The sequence below is a fragment of the Mustela putorius genome, unplaced genomic scaffold, assembly GCF_011764305.1.
Source record: "Mustela putorius furo isolate JIRA1106 unplaced genomic scaffold, ASM1176430v1.1 tig00001118_pilon_pilon_pilon, whole genome shotgun sequence".
Lineage (NCBI taxonomy): Eukaryota > Metazoa > Chordata > Mammalia > Carnivora > Mustelidae > Mustela > Mustela putorius.
This window is the reverse complement of record NW_025421577.1, coordinates 252,928-267,900: the sequence shown is the minus strand read 5'-3', so window position 1 is coordinate 267,900 and position 14,973 is coordinate 252,928. Positions and strand designations below refer to the sequence as shown.

Genomic DNA, 14,973 nt, shown 5'->3' with positions numbered 1-14,973 from the left:
CAACATGGTACCAGAAGTCCTAGCAACAGCAATCAAACAACAAAGAGAAATAAAAGGTATTCAAATTGGCAATGAAGACATCAAACTCTCTCTCTTCACAGGTGACACGATACTTTATATGGAAAACTAAAAGACTCCACCCCCAAACTACTAGAACTCATACAGCAATTCACTAAGATGGCAGGATCCAAAATCAATGTACAGAAATCAGTTGTTTTCTTATACACTAACAATGAAAATACAGAAAGGGAAATTAGAGAATCGATTCCACTTACTATAGCACCATATACCATAAGATACCTGGGAATAAATCTAACCAAAGAGGTAAAGGATCTGTACTCGAGGAACTACAGAACATTCATGAAAGAAACTGAAGACACAAAAAGATGGAAAAACATTCCATGCTCATGGATCAGAAAAATAAACATTGTTAAAATGTCTATACTGCCTAGAGCTATCTATACTTTCAATACCATTCCGATCAAAATTCCACCAGCATTTTTCAAAGAGCTGGAACAAACAATCCTAAAATTGTATGGAACCAGAAGACCCCACATTGCTAAGGAAATGCTGAAAAAAAAAAAAAAAAACTGGTGGCATCACATGGCCTGATTTTAAGCTTTAATACCTATTCTCAAACTCAAAGCTGTGGTCACCAAGACAGCATGGTACTGGCATATAAACAGACACTTGGACCAGTAGAACAGAGTAGAGAGCCCAGATATGGACCTTTGACTTTATGGTCAAATAATCTTTGACAAAGCAGGAAAAAAATATACATTGGAAAAAAGATAGTCTCTCCAATAAATAGTGCTGGGAAAATTGGACAATTATGTGTAGAAGAATGAAATGCAACCATTCTCTTACAGCATACACAAAGATAAACTCAAAATGGATAAAAGACCTCAAGGTGAGGCAGGAATCTATCAGAATCCTAGAGGAGAACAAAGTCAGTAACCTCTTTGACATAGGCCACAGCAACTCCTTTCAAGGTATGTCTCCAAAGGCAAAGGAAACAAAGTGAAAATGAACTTTTGGGACCTCATCAAGAGCAAAAGCTTCTTTCTGCATGGCAAAAGAGACAGTCAACAAAACAAGGGGTAACCCATGGAATGGGAGAAGATATTTGCAAATGACAGTACAGACAAAGGGCTGATATCCAAAATCAATAAAGAACTCAAACTCAACACACACAAAACAGACAATCACATAAAAAAATGCGCAGAACATGAACAGAAACTTTTCCAATGAAGACATACAAAGGGCTAACAGACACATGAAAAAAGGTTCATCATCATTAGCCATTAGGGAGATTCCCCTCAAAACCATACTGAGATACCACCTTACAGCAATTAGAATGGTCAAAATCAATGAGACAGTAAACAACATGTGTTGAAGACGATATGGAGAAGGGGGAAGAGTTAATACCAATTTTAATACTGTTACACTGTTGGTAGGAACACAAGTTGGTGCAGCCACTTTGGAAAGCAGTGTGGAGATTCCTTAAGAAATTAAAAATAGAGCTTCCCTATGATCCTGCAATTGTACTACTGGGTATTTACCCCAAAGATACAGATGTAGTGAAAAAAAGGGCCATCTGTACCCCAATGTTCATAGCAGCAATGGCCATGGTCGCCAAACTGTGGAAAGAACCAAGATGCCCTTCAATGGACAAATGGATAAGGCAGATGTGGTCCATATATACAATGGAATATTATGCCTCCATCAGAAAGGACGAATACCTAACTTTTGTATCAACATGGATGGGACTGGAGGAGATTATGCTGAGTGAAATAAGTCAAGCAGAGAGAGTCAATTATCATATGGTTTCACTTACTTGTGGAGCATAAGGAATAATATGGAGGACATTGGGAGATGGAGAGGAAAAGTGAGTTGGGGGAAATCGGAGGGGGAGATGAACCATGAGAGACTGTGGACTCTGAGAAACAAACTGAGGGTTTTGGAGGGGAGGGGGATGGGGGTGAGCCTGGTGGTGGGTATTAAGGAGGGTGTGTATTGCATGTAGCACTGGGTGTGGTGCATAAACAATGAATTTTGGAACAATGAAAAGAAATTTAAAAAAAAGAATATGCAATAAGAAAAAGACATTCTCTTCAATAAATGGTGTCTGGAAAACCGGACATGCAAAAGAACTTTCTGATACCATACACACAAATAAACTCTAAATGGATTAATTACCTAAATGTGAGACCTGAGACTATAAAAATCCTTAAAGAGCACACAGGCAGTAATTTCTCTGACATAGGCCATAACAATGTATTTCTAAATATGCTTCCTGAGGCAAGGGAAACAAAAGCAAAGATAAACTGTTGAGACTACATCAAAATAAAAAGCTCTGCACAGGAAAGGAACCAACCAAAAAAACTAAAAGATAACCTAATGAATGGGAGAAGATATCTGCAAATGACATCTGATAAAGGGTTAGCATCCAAAACATAATACAGAACTTACACAACTCAACACCAAAACCCCACAAATAATCCAATTTAAAAATAGGCAGAAGAGGGGCGCCTGGGTGGCTCAGTGGGTTAAGCCGCTGCCTTCAGCTCGGGTCATGATCTCAGGGTCCTGGGATTGAGTCCCGCATCGGGCTCTCTGCTCAGCGGGGAGCCTGCTTCCTCCTCTCTCTCATTGCCTGCCTCTCTGCCTACTTGTGATCTCTCTCTGTCAAATAAATAAATAAAATCTTTAAAAAAAAATAGGCAGAAGACATGAACAGACATTTTCCCAAAGACAACATCCAGAAGGCCAACAGCCACATGAAGAGATGCTCAACATCACTCACATCAAGGAAATATGAATCAAAACCACAATGAGATATAGCTAAATAAAAAACACAAGAAACAACAAGTACTGGCAAGGATGTGGAGAAAAAGGAACCCTTGTGGTGGAAATGCAAACTGGTACAGCCACTGTGGGAGACAGTACAGAAGTTTCTCAAAAAATAAAAAATAGAACTATTCTATGATCCAGTATTTGCACTACTGGATGTTTATCCAAAGAATACAAAAACAATCTGAAAGGATATATGCACCCCTACGTTCACTGCAGCGTTATTTACAATAGCCAAATTTTGGAAGCAACCCAAGTATCCATCAACAGATGAACAGATAAAGAAGATGTGGAGTGTGTATATATATATATATACATACACACAATGGAATATTATTCAGCCATAAAAAAGAATAAAATCCTGCCATCTGCAACAACATAATGGATCTAGAGAGTATAATGCTAAGTGAAATGAGTCAAAGAAAAATACCATATGATTTCACTCATATGTGGAATTTAAGAAACAAACAAAGAAAAACTAAGAAACAAACCAAAAAACAGACTCTTAACTACAGAGAACAAACAGACGGGTACCAGAGGGGAAGGGCTGGAATATGGGTGAAAGAAGTGAAGGGAATTAGAGTACACTTATCTTCATGAGCACTGAGTACTACAGAGAATTGTACTGTAGACCTGGAATTAATATACGACTGTACATTAACCATACTGGATTTAAAATAAATTTTTTAAATAAATAAACACGCAAGACCTATCCATATACTGCCTACAGGAGACTCACTTCAGATCTAAAGACACACAGCAATTCAAAGTGAAAGGATGGAAAAATATATTCCACACAAAGAGGAAAGAAAAGAAACATGGCATAGCAATACTTATTTTAGACAAAATAGATTTTAAAACAAAGACTGTAACAAGAGACAAGGGCATTACATAATGTTAAATCAACCCAACAAGATGTAACAATTATAAATACTTATTCACCCAACATAGGTGCTCCTAAATATATAAAGCAAATACTAACAAACACAAATAAATAAATAAACAGCAATACAGTTGGCTGGAGAGACCACCCAACCAGAAAATTAATAAGAAAACACTGGCCTTAGAAGATACATTAGACCAGGTGGACTAAATAGATATATACAAAACATCCAATCCCAACACAGCAGATAGTAATTCTTTTCAAGTACACATGGAAATTCTCTAGGAAAGACCACACATTAAGACCAAAACATAAGTCTCAATGAATTTAAAAAGGCTAAAATCGTATCAAGCAACTTTTCCAAACACAATGGAATGAAACCAGAAATCACTTACAGTAAGAAAAACAAACAAACAAAACCTCCACAAACATGTTAAGACAAAGAACATGCTACTAAATAACCAATGGCTCCATGAAAAAAATCAGAGAAAATTAAAAAATACCTTTAGACAAATGAAAACACAACATTCTAAAACATACGGGAGGTAGCAAAAGCAGTTGTAAGAGGAAAGTCCATAGCCTACCTCAAGAAAAAGAAAAACAAAAAAAATAAACAATCCAACCTTACACCTCAGGAGAATAGAAAAAAAAGTACAAAATTAGTAAAAGGAAGGAAATAGTAAATATCAGAGAAGAAATAAATGGAGACAAAAAATGGTAAAGTTCAATGAAATGGGTTCTTTGAAAGAAACAATATTGATAAACCTTTAACCAGACTAATCAAGCAAAAGACAGGGTCTAATAAGTAGAATCAGAAATGAAAGAAGTTACAACTGATACCATAGAAATACATGGGTCATAAGAGACTACTACAAATGAGTATATGCCAACAAACTGGACAACCTAGAAGAAATAGATAAATTCTTAGAAACATACCATCTTTCAAGATTCAATCAGCAAGGATGCCTAGGTGGCTCAGTGGGTTAAGTCTCTGCCTTCGACTCAGGTCATGATCTCAGGGTCCTGGTATCGAGCCCCACATCGGGCTCTCTGCTCAGCAGGGAGCCTGCTTCCCTCCCTCTCTCTCCCTGCCTGCCTCTCTGCCTACTTGTGATCTCCTGTCTGTCAAATAAATAAATCTAAATCTTAAAAAAAAAAATTCAATCAGCAAGAAACTAAAAATCTGAAGAAATCAATCACTTGTGAATGAAATTGAATCAGTAATCAAAAAACTAATAAATTGAGAGGCAATGTGGGGGCTTTGGGAGGTAGGAAAAGAAGAAATGAAACGAGGGATCAGGACAAAGACAAACCATATGAGACTCCTAATCTCACAAAACAAACTGAGGGTTGGAGGGGTGGGAGGTTGGGCTAGGGACACTGGGGAGAGTACGTGCTATGGTGAGAACTGTGAAGTGTAAACCTGGCGATTCACAGACCTGTACCCTTGGGGCTAATAATACATTATACGTTAATTAAAAAAAAAAACTCCTAATAAAAGTCTAGGACTTAGAAACCTTCACAGGTGAATTCTACAAAACATTTCAAGAACTGTTAATGCTTATTCTTCTCAAACGCTTCCAAAAAACTGTAAATGAAAGAATGTTTCTACTCCAAACTCATTCTACAAGGCCAACATTACCCTGATACCAAACCATACAAAGACACTACCAAAAAATTACAGGCCAATATCCCTGATGACCATAGCTGTAAAAATCCTCAACAACGTATTAATAAACTGAATTCAGCAATACATTAAAAAGATCATACATGTGCTCAGGTGGGATTTATTCTGGGGATGCAAGGTTCTTTAAATATCCGCAAATCATTTTGTTATGCCCCCAATAATGGGTCCGTGATTAAAGGAGCGAGACTGATATAAAGCGAAGGTCAAGCAAAGCTCTATTACGCGCCAAGTATCAAGAATCTAACCCAACGTTCGGGGACGCACATCTTACAAGACAGGGAGGGCGACCCTTCTCTGTTTCACAGACTAGCTTTTAAGGGCAAAGGCCATGCAGTCGGGCCTGGCCATGCACAGGTGGCCAATGAGATTGTAACACACACAGGAAACACCACAGTGATGCTAGGTGACCAACTGAGTTACAATTTACCCTAGTAGACTTTTGACCCAGCCTATCACCTTGGTTGGGATTGGCGCCCCAAAGGCTCCCAAAGGGCGGGGCCCATACTCCTTGTAACTAGGGAGACAGTATGCATTCCCCCCACCACCATTGATCGATTGTCTCCACCTGGCCTGACCCACCCTTGTATTTGAGCTTTGTTACCTGGAGCTGGTTTCTGGGACTTGTTTTTAAGTAGGTCCCCTGGGGGAAGGGGAACAGGGACAGTTTAAGGGTTAAACAACAAAGTTATTGTTTAACCTCAATGGAAGCTTCTAGCTAAAATAAAAATATAAAATAGGTCCTTAAAATTTAACATGCTGTACCACATTAACAAAACAGAATGAAAATCATATGAACATCTCGATAGATCCAGAAAAAGCATTTGCTTAAATTCAATATCCACTTTTTTCTTAAGAGTTTATTTATTTATTTGACAGAGATCACAAGTAGGCAGAGAGGCAGGCAGAGAGAGAAGGGGAAGCAGGCTCCCTGCTGAGCAGAGAGCCCAATGTGGGGCTTGATCCCAGGACCCTGAGATCATGACCTGAGCCCAAGGCAGAGGCTTAACCCACTCAGCCACCCAGGCGCCCATCAATATCCACTTTTTTTTTTTTTTAAGATATTTTTTACTTATTTGACAGAGGGAGAGAGAGAGAGGTCACAAGTAGGCAGAGAGGCAGACAGAGAGATAGGAGGAAGCAGACTCCCTGCTGAGCAGAGAGCCCAATTCGAGGCTTGATCCCAGGACCCTGGGATCATGACCTAAGCCGAAGGCAGAGGCTTTAACCCACTGAGCCACTCAGGTGCCCCCTCAATATCCACTTTTGATAAAAACTCTCAACAAAGTGAGTAGAGAGGAAACATACTTCAACATAATAGAGGTCACGTATATGACAAACCCACAGCTAACAACCTACTCAATGGTGAAAAGCTGAAAGCTTCTCCTCTCAAATCAGGAACAAATCTGCCCACTTGCACCATTTGTATTCAACACAGTACTAGTCCTGGTCCTAGTCACAGCCATTAAGCAAGAAAAAGAAATAAAAGGCATCCAAATTTGACAGGAAGAAGTAAAACTGTTGCTATTTGCAGATGACATACTATAAAAAAAAAACCTTAAAAAACTCTAAAGTCTCCACCAAAAAACTATTAGAATAAATGAATTCAGTAAAGTTGCAGGATATAAAAACCAGTATAGAGAAATGAGTGCTTTTCTATACCCTAACAGTGAATTCTCAGAAACAGATATTAACCATTTACCATTACATCAAGAAGAATAAAGTACCTATAGATCAATTTAATCAAGATGGTGAAAGACCTAGAATCTCAAAACTCTAAGACACTGATGAAAGAAACTGAAGAGGACACAAATAAACAGAAAGATAGATGATGTTCACTGACTGGAAGAATTAATAATGTCAAAATGTCCAAAATGCCCTAAGCAATCAAAAGATCTGAGGCAGGGCACCTGGGTGGCTCAGCAGGTTAAAGCCTCTGCCTTCGGCTCAGGTCATGATCCTAGGGTCCTCGGATCGAGCCCCACATCGGGCTCTTTGCTCAGCAGGGAGACTGTTTCTCCTCTCTCTGCCTGCCTCTTCCCTCTGCCTACCTATGATCTCTCTGTCAAATAAATAAATAAAATCTTAAAAAAAAAAAAAAAGATTTGATGCAATCCCCATCAAAATACCAATGGCATTTTTCACAGAACTAGAAAATATAATCCTAAAATCTGTACAGAACCACAAACAAACAGAAACAAAAAACAAATACCCAAAACAATCCTGACAAGAAGAATAAAGCTGGAGGTATCATTCTCCGAGATTTTGAAGTACACTACAAGGTAGAGTAATAAAAAACAAAGAGATAAACAACACAACAGAGAGCACAGAAATAAGCCCATGGTTACACGGTCAATTAATTTACGACAAAGGAGGCAACAATGGGGAAAAGACAGTCTCTTTAATAACTGATGTTGAAAACGTGGACAGCTACATGCAAAAGAGAAACTGGGCCACTTTCTTGTAACAAATACAAAGATAAACTTAAAACGGGTTAAAAAGTTATAAAATATAGGACCTGAAACCATAAAACTCAAATAACACAGGCAGTAAGCTCTTTGACATCAGTGTCAACAGCATGTTTTTGGCTCTGTCTCCTCAGGCAAGGACAAAATAGTAACAAATGGGTCAAGAACAAAATAAAAAGCTTTTGCACAGTGAAGGAAATCATCAACAAAACAAAAGGGAAACCTACTGAATGGGAGAAGATATTTGCAAATTATACCCCAATCGGGGTTAACAACAAAAATACATAAAATGCATACATAAAACATCCAAAATACATAAAATAATACAACTCAGTATCAAGCAAAGAGTATGATTAAAAAATGAGCAGAATACCTGAATAGGCCCTTTTCCAAAGAAGACATACAGATAAGTACCAGGTACAAGAAAAGATGCTCAACATCACTAACCACCGGGGAAATGCAAACCAAACCCACAATGAGAGATCACCTCACACCTGTCAGAATGGCTAAAATCAAAAAGACAAGAAAATACAAGTGTTGACAAGGATGTGGAGAAAAGGAACCCTGGTGCATTGATGGGGGGAATGTAAACTGGTACAGCCACTGTGGGAAACAGTATGGAAGTTCCTCAAAAAATTAAAAATAGAACTGTCATATGGTCCAGCAATTCCACTTCTTGATATTTACCCAAGAAAATGAACAATACTAATTAGGAAAGGCATATATAATCTTCTGTTCATAGCAGCATTTACAATAGCTAAGATATGGAAGCAATCTAATGTCCATCATAGTTGAACTGGTAAAGATGTGGTTTATATGTATAATGAAATATGATTCAGACATAAGAAATAATGAAATTTTGACATTTGTAACAAACAGGGATGGAACTAGATGGTGTTAGGCTAAGTGAAGTACGTAACAAAAGAGACTCATGTTGCCAGAAGGAATGGGGTAGGAGGGATGGAGGAAACACATGAAGGAAGTGAAGAGACAATCTTTCAGTTATAAAGTAAATAATAAAAGGGCTATAAAGCGGAATATAGTCATTAATATTGTAACAATCTTGTAGGGTGACATCACCAACTACAAGACATGACCTTTACCACCCACCTCCTTCTACCCACCAACCTTGGTATTCTGCATTTTTCCTTAAGCTCTTCTTTACAGCTTATGTCTTAATTCAGGCAAAAGACCCTGTGGGCATAATATCCCATGATGGAAACAACTCAATCAATAATGACCAAAGGAGCACCTGGGTGGCTCAGCTGGTTAAGCGACTGCCTTGGACTCAAGTCATGATCCTGGAGTCCCAGGACTAAGTCCCGCATCGGGCTCCCTGCTCTGCAGGGGGTCTGCTTCTCCTGCTGACCTCTCTCCTCTCATTCTCTCTCTCTCTCAAATAAGTAAATAAAAATAAAAATAATAATGACCAGAGGAAGAACTCTGGTGGCCCTAAACCCCTGACTCAGGCTTGTAGAGAAGGACCAAGGAGCAACCTCCAGAATAACCAACAATTACCTTGACCTCATTATAATACTAATGTAATACCCAGGAGAAGCACAAACTTCACTTACATAACAACCCTTTCACCTCGCCTAGGGGAGTCCCAGCTTTGAAAGTTATTCCCCAGGATCTCCTTACTGGACGCAAATGAAGCTTCCTTTGTGGGACAGCTCACCCAGGTGTAGTTTCTATCTCTGACTCATCAAGGAGCAGACTCCTGTTGGTTCCATTATAGTAACAGATGTTTACTACATATACATATTGTCAATAATACTGTAACAACTTCGTGGTGGTAGATGTTCATCAGATTTATTGTGATCATTTCATAAATAATGTATATAAATTTTATAAATACAGACTCAATGTTACACCTGAAACTAACACAATATATGTCAATTATTCTTCAATTAAAAAAGAAGACCAAGTTCATCGGATCATGCAGGCAAGTTAGTAACAGCAGGAGGAAAGACGACATTAATTGTGATAAGCAAAATTAGCACTAATTGTCCCTTATTTTTGCCACCCAAATCCTAAAGTTGCTCAAACAAAAATAAAACCAAATAATAAATTTAGGATACATGCACAGAAAATCTCTAATTTGGAATTTATTACTAAAAATAAAATAATAGCAAAGAGTCCTGTACAATTACTAAAGATACTCATTTAACTCTTCTCCCCTGTAAAGTGAGAATAATAGCATTCACCTTACAGGTTTGTTCCGATTAAATGAATTAATAAAACAGTGGAATAGTAAGTGCTTTATAAATGCTTGCTCTTATTTTAATAGGAGCCATTGCTCTTCCTCCTCCACATTAAACAAGCCAAAAAGAAAAAAAAATCCAGGGGCGCCTGGGTGACTCGGTCCGTTAAGCTCTGACTCTGGCTGGGGTCCTGATCTGGGCTCCCAGCTCCCCGGAGAGTCGGCTTGTCCCTCTCCCTCCGTCCCTTCCCCGGGCCCACGCTCTCGCTCTCTCTCTCAAATAGATAAATAAATAAAATCTGAAAAAAAGAAAAACCCCAATCCCTTCGATAACAATGATATAGTTTCCCTTGTGGCTTACAACAACAACTACTACCGGCGGGGAGGGGCGGAGGCTGCTGCGCCTCAGCCGCAGCTTTAAAGATTAAAGTACTCATCTGATAGAAGTTCACATTAACTAGCTCCAGGGAAGCCTTGAGGTCGTCGAGCAGAACTAAAAGAGAAACGAAAGTGAAGCTTCCTACATTTACTTCCGCCCATTCTGTCCTTACACCGCACCACAAATACGCAGTAACCGCATCTACGAGTTTCTATGAACAAAATACTGCCTCCCTCTAGGTCTACCACCTAACCGTAACCCCAGCCTGCCATCAATTTAGACACGAGTCAAAACCTCACGACCCTTCCGCTCCGTCAAATTCAGGAAGGGGGAATCCGAGCAAACAGAAAGGGCAGAGATGCCACACTGATCTCTGACATCAAGCCCAGAGAGTAACCCGGTTTAAACCCCAGGCTTGCGTGAAACCCGTCATTCCCAAAGGGACGGGTCCCGCTGTTTATTCGCTTCACAACAAGCCACCATCACGTTTCACCGACAGTCCAAGCTACTACGCTCCCAACTTTTTCACACCGCAGTCAAATGACTCGGCATCTAGAACGAACGCGTCTGCGGAGAGCCCGGAGAGCAGAGGAGGTCCGTCCCCAAGCGTCCGGACCCCCCGGGGGCCGGCGGCGCTCGGCTGGGGCTGGGAGCCCGCAGGTGCGCAGGGGAGGGGAGGGGAGGGGAGGGGAGGGGAGGGGAGGGGAGGGGAGGGGGGGGAGGGTCTGCGGCGGGGCGGCCAGCAGCCGCCGCCGGGAGGGCCGGGCCACAGGTCCCGCGGCGAGTCCCTCCCGGGAGCCTCCCGCCACCCCGCCCCACGCGGCCGCGGAGAGAACCTGTGGAACGGGCGCCCCCCAGACGTCCCAGACACCAAACTCCGACTCGCAGACGGCGACGTCCGGGGCCCCTCCTCGGCCGCCGTCGGCCGACTCACCCCCGGACTGGCGTCGCAGGCGTCGGGCGCGCACCGAGCTGTTCCTCTGCCGCAGCGCGTCCCCGGGACCCCGGGAGGCGTGGGCGACTACGGCAAGCCAGAGGAATCAGTCCGCCTCCGTTTCGCGGTTCGCAGGCTCCGGAGGGAGTCGCCGGCGGCCCCGCCTCCGTGTGTCGGGCGCGGTCAGGGCGCTGCGCGCGTGTGGCCGCGGATCGCCGCCAGGCGGACCTTCCGCCCTCGGCTTGCTGCGGGACGGACCGGGAGGGAGGACAGCAGCGTGTGTTTTAAGAATTCCTGAGCGCGCCCGCCTGCCTCTGCCTGGCTCGCCTGCCCAGGTGGTCGGGGTGGGAGGGCGGGGAAATGGGCTGGAAAGGAGAAAACTGGAGCACCCTGGGTCCCGCGTGTTCCGCCCGCGCGCGTGTCCCGGCCTCTGCCTCGGGTCAGAGTGCAGATGGTGCTGTGAAAGATAACCCGCCCTGGAGGCGCCCCCTTTTGCCCGTACACAACCTGGGTACCCGTGACATGGGCGGGGAGCGGGTTCGGTACCGCTGCACGGCGCCCAGCCCCGCGCGCCGCGTCGGGCTACTTTAACTTGGACTTGCCGCAGCTGTGGAAGACTCGCCAAGTACTTGACGAGTTGGTTTTCTAAGTTACACGCCTCCCCTAGGGAACAGTGCCAGCAGGATGGGGCACAGTTACGAGCAGATTTAGATGTCCAGTAAATAACCGATTTCTCAGTCAGGGACCCACACTGGCCGCTGGTTTGCTGTAAAAACAAATGCAAATCAAATTATGTAAGCTACTTGAACAGCTGGCTGCTTGCCATCTGTTTCCTATTAGGCACCGCAAAGATTTCCTGTTCAAGCAATCGGCGTGGAGTCCGCTTGTCTATCGCTCTCCCTTTGCCCCTCCTTCCCACTCTCCCCCTCGTCACGCACTACCCTCCCCTCCCCTCTCCTCCCACCCCCATTTCATGCACACTTGTGCGCGCGCTCTCTCTCAAATACACTGATTAAATCTTTAATAGAAGATACTACAGTGGTGCCTTGTAGACTCAATGAGTAAGCCCCAATAAGAACTACATGGACGTTGTGACTTGTCGCATACATGGTTAAAATTATGAAAAAAAGAAAAAACTTTGCAAAACAATACTCTTGATATGCAAAGCACTCTAATTTTTGATTTAAAAAACGCTGCCACTAAAATGTTTGCAAGACCCATTAGCGCGTTATCAACTGAGGTTTGAAAAACATTTTCAGGGATATATTGGAGCTGGATCATACTGGCTTGGGAGACCCAATTTTGCACCTCATTTCCATGCTGGTATCTTGAAATTGGCCACGAGTGAAACTATTTACACCACACCACGACCACCTAAGGCTTTCCCCCACTCACTCCACCCCCAAAGCTGTATATTAAACATTTACCACCACACTACTGACTCTACTCCTATGAATGATACAGTACAGCGGAGAACGCTAATGATGGAGGAGACAGGGGATAATTACAAGAGTGGTTCTTGAGATGATTTTGTCCCCGAAACACAGCAATAAACATTCAGAATATCAGTTCAAAACAATAACATAGATGTTACAAATTATTTGCAGACAGTTGCCTTAGAGTCCAAAGCTGAAGGGATCATTTCTAGTTGCATCGATGTCTTTTCATCACTTTATTGACCTCTTTCCTCACCCAAGAAGACACACTTAAGAGGGGCTGCCAATTTTAATTTGTACGATATAAAAATAGTGTCTTAGAAGCAAAATGTGAACAAATATTAGTGCCCCAATTTTATACAAAGCAGTAAAAATAATTTTAGTTTTATGAGTTGAAACTGTATGCTCTTCTGGATCCTTAGTAGGATTAACACCTTTAGAAAGAAACACCTGCCACAGTTTATTAATGACGTGAATCGTGTTGTTTACAGGTAGGAAGCACTTCTGGTGGTGATTTTGTTTGTTACTGTGTTGCTGTGTTTTTGTATTATAATTAAAATTTTTAATCTCCAAGCATTGATTGGATGGTGGTGCCAGGGCTGGGAAAATAGGCCTCAAATCAATAATTTTGGAATATAAGTCAGGTGTGCTAAAACACTATAAAGAACTTTAAGTAAAAACTTTGATGGGGCGCCTGGGTGGTTCAGTGGGCTAAAGACTCTCCCTTCGGCTCTGGTCATGATCCCAGTGTCCTGGGATGGAACCCTGCATCAGTCTCCCTGCTCAGCAGGGAGCCTGCTTCCTCCTCTCTCTCTCCCTGCCTCTCTGCCTACTTGTGATCTCTGTCAAATAAATAAATAAAATCTTAAAAAAAAAAAAAACTTTGATAGATCACACTGTGCATTTAGAAGTCAAAACTCTAGAACAAGAATAATGATATATTCTAGCAAGAATAATGATACAGATACATATAAAAGCACTATTTAAAAAAAATCTGCCACGGGGCGCCTGGGTGGCTCATTGGGTTGAGCCTCTGCCTTCAGCTCAGGTCATGATCTCAGGGTCCTGGGATTGAGCCCCACCGCGGGGCTCTCTGCTCAGCAGGGAGCCTGCTTGCCCCCCTCTCTCTGCCTGCCTCTTCTGTGTACTTGTGATCTCTCTCTCTCTCTCTGTCAAATAAATAAATAAATTCTTTTTTAAAAAATCTGCCACAATAGCTACAGATTTATAAGCTCTGAGAACATGCACCTGCTTTTCATCTAGTCCCGTGAGAAAAATAGTCCTGAATTATGCAGATTTTAAATGATGCTGTCTTTAGGAATGCGTTATTTTGATTATTTTTTTTTTAAAGTAATGTCTATACCCAGTGTGGGGCTCGAACTCATGACCCCAGGATCAAGAGTTGTATGCTCTATGGACCGGGCCAGCTCTATGGACCTTTTCAGGAGTACATTCTTCATGAAACTACAGCACTTATATTGCTTAACCATAGGTCTACTTCCCAGGAAAATTTCATGGTTGGTGTCATCAACCTCTTCTGAATATCCCCCCTTTCTGTAAATGGACTCATTTCTTCTTTGAATTCTCTTGCTTTGAACTAATCTCTCTCACATCCCACTACTAACACCCATGAGCACTCAGCCTTTTTTCCCAACCTTCAGACCCCGCTGTGGTCAGATTCATCAGGCTTACCTCTTCTGTTCTACAGGATCATGTTCCTTATTCAGTCTTTTCAGGTGTGAGGAACAAGCTTCTAGAACTATGGTTTTGTCATAAAATAAAAGAACCTTGAAGATGTGAAAGATCTGCAGAGGAATATAAATTAAATCAATTCATCCCAATGGCCCAAAGAATGAGATGCTGTCCTATTTTTAAACTACTTCTCTTGAAAGACTTGGCAGAGGATGGTATGTTAACAAAAGAATAGGGTATTGTTATTCTACGTAAGAACGTATCTGAAATTATGTAAATCTTTAAAATGAAATTATGTAAATCTTTAAAATGGAAACACAATAGAATACTTAAACTATGTATATTACAGTAGGTAACATTTTAGACACTAGGGATACAATGGGTAAAAAATATCTCTTTCCAAATGACAGTACAGACAAAGGCTGATATCCAGGATCTATA

The 14,973-nt window shown here is 41.7% G+C and overlaps 1 protein-coding gene across 6 annotated transcripts in view; it reads right to left on the bottom strand.

Annotated features, from left to right (window-relative positions):
* LGALS8 (galectin 8) overlaps positions 1 to 14,555 on the bottom strand; it is a 46,307-nt gene extending 31,752 nt beyond the window's left edge. For 4 of the 6 annotated variants that reach the window (XM_045087344.1, XM_045087349.1, XM_045087348.1 and 1 more), the window contains exon 1: positions 11,307 to 11,433. The gene's annotated coding sequence lies outside the window, so the exon portion shown is untranslated. Of the gene's footprint in view, positions 1 to 11,306; positions 11,535 to 14,532 lie in introns of those variants that run through there. The other 2 variants (XM_045087347.1, XM_045087345.1) reach the window with 2 other exon arrangements.
* Positions 14,556 to 14,973: the final 418 nt, after the last annotated feature.